The sequence below is a fragment of the Arachis ipaensis genome, chromosome B03 (genome assembly GCF_000816755.2).
Source record: "Arachis ipaensis cultivar K30076 chromosome B03, Araip1.1, whole genome shotgun sequence".
Classification (NCBI taxonomy): Eukaryota; Viridiplantae; Streptophyta; class Magnoliopsida; order Fabales; family Fabaceae; genus Arachis; species Arachis ipaensis.
Window position 1 is genome coordinate 27938387 of NC_029787.2, and position 5285 is coordinate 27943671.

Below are 5285 nucleotides of genomic sequence, written 5' to 3' on the forward strand. Positions count from 1 at the left end.
ACATGGATCTAGACAAAGCTGAAGCCATTAGGGGAAGTAATGCAATAAGACTGTCCAAGCCATCCTCGTTGTTATTGAGTCCATATTGTCAGATAGATTCTGAGGATGTTGACATTGCTTAATGTAATTGTTATATAGTCCTATAACAAATTGAACACATGCTGTAAAAATTTTCCAATTATAATCCAGTTTATGGTGAAATTTCTTTCAATAATTAAACTCTGTCTGCTGTATTCAAAATGTATGAATTACAGGTACTATAATATGAAGAAAAACATCAAATCAAAATATACACTCATAACCTGCCATTTTTTACACCCAAAGAAAGTTGAATATACACCCAAAAATTTATCCCACCTGATGCTTTATCCCTAAAACCCTGAACATTAAACACTTAATATCATCCATATGCAAACTATATTTTATAACATAAAATCCTTAAAACGTTGTAAAAAAAACAAACAGTATTTTATAACATAAAAATAAGGTTCTGAAGTATATATATGTATATATATGTAAAATGTGAAATACAAGAAAATTCAGAAATACACCCAAACGAACAGTGCTTTTACACCCATATTCTGTAACTATACACCCAAAGAGTTATCCGCTGCTGCTGGTACCCTGAACTGATAATTCATAACACGTGCTTGATATTGGCTGGAATTTGAATGCACAACTGATGCAGCATCAAAGAGGTTTAATTGAATATAACAAACTCACATATTAGCTAAACTATTAACGAGAAAATTAAACTTAATCACCACGTATTTAAAGAACATCACTTTTACCTCGTTTAAAGCTTTCGTTTTCTTATTCTTTGTGGCATTTGCAATCTGTTTGTCCAACTTTGAACCTAGCCTATTTTTTGGATGTCCTCTTGTTCGAATCCTTGGAGGGCTTTGAAGCTCATTAACGGATTCCAAGTTGGCGTCTTCGTGAGATAAAGAAGATGTGCACTTCCTTTTGGCTTTCAATGATTCCATCTCAACCATGACGTTATCGTACGCCCGGTGCAGAATTGCAGTCAGCTCCTCCGATTCAGATGCAAATTCGCAAATATTTTGCGTACGAAAAACCAATTAGTCAAACCTCTTGCTTCTTGGCTCCAACAGTGACTCGTCGTGGCTGCTCTTGATGTGTGTGTGTCGCCTCTTTACCTTCTTGCTTCATCGTTCCAGTATATATCTCGGTGACACTTGGCTTACTCGTTCAAAGCTTAACACGCTTAGTGCGTGACGGCACAATATCCCTCTCGACTCGAATAATAAGCATTGGCATTTTACCTCGGCTGCTACTGAGTCGTAAGTAACCACAAACTTGTTGAATATTGAGCTGGAAACTTGTTTTCCGACTTCGTATACTGAATAGCCTAGAGCGGAATTCGTTAATCTAGTGATGCAATTCGCCTTTCCTCTGAATTGTGCTTGGACTTCCCTAAACTTTTGATGAGTGTACACATATTGAAACTGAGCTTCAATGGAGGATTTGGTTGCACACGGTATGACCGTATGAAAATCTACAGCATCTGATTCTCTCTCTGCTTGCTCCCTGCTTCCGAGGCAATTATCGTATTGTTTGACGAATTGAATAAGCGAGCTGTTCCGGATAATAAACTTGTTAAAAAATGAATGCATGCTCTCACTCCTTTGTGTGCTTCTCATCCTTGCCCAGAAGTGGTGATCCAGATAGATTGGAACCCATATATGACGGTCTTCATAGAGATCTGCAGAATACACCCAAACACAGACTATAAATACACCCCAAAAAACATGTAATTTACACCTCTGTTGCAGATTTTAAACAAACATTACCTGAAAGCCACTTGTTGTCCACAAGACCAAAATTTAGTAGAAAATCATTCCAATTCCTATCAAATGAGTTTTTGCTATGAGAGTTCCAAATAACTTGGCTCATTTCTTGTTCAATTTCTGCATGTCCCTTGTACCCATTTAATTTGCTTGGAATCTTCTTCATGATGTGCCAAATACACCAACGGTGAATTGTTGTTGGCATACAGGCCTCTAAACCCCTTTTTCATTGATGCGCATTGATCGGTGAGAAATCCTTTCGGAGCATTTCCTCCCATGCAACAAAGCCAACATTGAAATAACCATTTGAATGATTCAATTTCTTCATTTTTCATCAAAGAGCATCCGAGAAGTGTTGACTGACCGTGGTGATTCACCCCGACAAAAGAACCACAAACCAAATTATACCTGAAACAAATTACCATAGTGCAGAATGGAAAATCATTACGTACACCCAACAAATGCTTTGTATACACCCAAAAACACCCAATATACACCTCTGCCGCGGATTCATAAAAATACATTAATTTAGCATCATAAACAGGGACAGTTTGTTACCTGTTTGTATTGTAGGTGGTGTCAAATGAAATAACATCTTCGAAATACTCAAAGGCAGCTCTACTTCTTGCATCGGCCCAAAAGGCCAGCTTAATCGATTGATCCTCCTCGAGTTCAAGCTCAAAAAAGAAATTCTGATTCTTCTCTTTCATTCTTAACAAATATTTCCCGAATTCCTTTGCTTCTTCTTGTTCGGAAATATTTCGCACTTCTCTCGTAATGTAATTCCTCACATCCTTTTCAATAAAACTTAACTCGCGATGACCCCCGGCAGCCGCAACAAAATGATTGGTAGGTTTTGCTTGGTCTAATACCAGTCTCCTCATTATTCTCTATTGTACGACAAATGGACATGCTTAGTTCTCTGTGCTGTTTGAGCATCTCTGCTTTACTTGGATAGCAAAGGTGTGAATGATCCAGCACAACCTTTGAAATGATCCAAGCACCAACATCCTTCAATGTGTGTATATAAATTCTTGCAGGACAATTTAAACCGGCTATCGGATTCGTCTTCTCGGTCGGAGATATTTTAGATTTCTATTTTTCTCTCTGCTACATGTAATCAATTGATTCTTAATCTCGTTTCCCTTTCTATTTGTGCTCCGAACTCTTGTAGAAAAACCTGTAGCCTTGGCGTAGTTCCTGTAAAATTTTCCAGCATCTTCAAGGGTGGTAAAGGTCATTCCAACCTTCGGAACAAACTGGCCATCAACAACAAAGAGAGGCTGCAGAATACACCATGTCAAAAACTAAAAATACACCCAATCATTGCTGATATAATACACCCGAACGGCAATAACTCAACTAAAATGACAATAAAAGCCATAAACTGTAAATACACAGGCTGCAGAATACACCATGTCAAAAAATAAAAATACACCCAATCATGTCTGATATAATACACCCGAACGACGACAACTCAGCTAAAATAACAAAAAAAAACCATAAACTCTAAATACACAGGCTGCAGAATACACCATGTCAAAAACTAAAAACACACCCAATCATGTCTGATATAATACACCCGAACGACAACAACTCAGCTAAAATAACAGAAAAGCCATAAACTGTAAATACACCCACACTTCCTGCAAAAATACACCCAAAAAAGTTCTGATCTACACCCGAACGTCTGCTATAAATTTCAGATAATTAATCAAAACTAATACATTACATTCAATCCACAGATTTATGTTCACGCGTTAGTTTCACAGTCAATGTTCACGAATTATTCAGCTACACAATGCTATACAAATTACTGCAACAAAATTCAGAGTAATCCTATGTAAATCAAACCTCAGGAACTTCGTTAGATTCAAATTCATAATCCACTTCGCCCTGATTCAGCTGACAATCTGAGGTTGAATCATCTATTATCTTCAAAACGAGTTCAAGCTTTGATTTCAAAAAACAAAAAATCGAATAGAAAACGAAGCTGGAGTTACAGAGAGAGGAATTAACGTAAATGACGAAGAACAAACCAGTGAGAAAGGAGGGAAAAAGAACGATCGAAAAAAGCAGGAGAAGCTTCGCGAGAAGAAGAACGAGCAAATCTGGAAATAAGAAGAACGAAGAAGGAAACAAATCTTTTAAATTTGGTAGTTATACATACGCGGGATCTTTATATAGCGCGTGTATGGGACGTAACCCTTGCAGCGCGTTTTGGGGTTTTATTGGTTAATTTACTTGTAAAGCATACAAGCCCTAATGACTTGTATGCAGAGCTTTTCTGTTTAAATTTTAGTGGTCTAAATAAAAAGCAGCTTTTATTTTTTTAAAATGGTAATATTTATGTTTGGTAAATCAAATTAAAAATAATTTTTAATAAACATAATCAACAATAATTACGTTTGGTAAAATAGTTTTTAAAATTTAAAAATATTATAATAGACATAAATGCAAACATTAAATTTAAAAATTAGTTAACATATAAGGTTATATTAGACTTTTAAATTTTAAAAAGGACAAACCAACTTTAAAAAGCTATATCTTAAATGCTTTCGAAAATATCATGATATTTTAAAAACTGCAACCACAAGCACATAGTCTTTTAATTTTGATTTATCAAACACAAAATAAAAAATTTAAACTTTTAAAAAATACAAACACCTCTTTAAAAAATTTTATCAAACCAAACCTTACTACCCTTATTTTTCTTTATATCAATAACAACCACCACAATACTTACAAGTTATAGAAAACATTTCAAGTGCACCGAGAAATACCGGTACACCAGTTGTTTTAACTGTTGATTTCAATTAATATATATTATATATATTTTTTATAATTCAGATCAACGGTTAAAATAATTGGAGCACCGATACTCCCGGTGCCCTTGAAATGTTTCCCGAGTTATATAACCAATATTATTACTATTTTTTTTTTCTTTTTATATTGTTGGGACAAGGTTCCTTCACTCTAAATCACCAATTAAACACTCTATTATTAATTTATTATAGATTTCATAAATTCGCTTAACTCACCGAGTTTTGCGCTTCCCTCCGTCGCATTGTGGTGGAAGACCACCGAAAATTATAAAGGTGGATCTTCTGCACTCATTATAGGAAAACAGTTCCTACACTCAGCATATCTAAACTCGAAAAGAGTCTCAAGAATAAGGATCTAATGGCCTTGGCTTTCAAATTCAACGTTCAAACTAACTAAACTCTCACTGCCAAGGACGACATTGTCATTGAGGGACTCTATATAGAAAGTGCCATAGAATGACACGACCTCAATATGATAAGTAGGTGCGCGTTGAGAAAAAAAGGAACTCAAAGGTGGATAATAGATTGATAGAATAATGAGGGAACGTATTAAGAAAAATAAAATAAAAAACAAAATCAAAATTTTATAAATATTGAATAATTAATTTATATTATTATAATTTTTTATAAAATAATTATTTATTCTAAA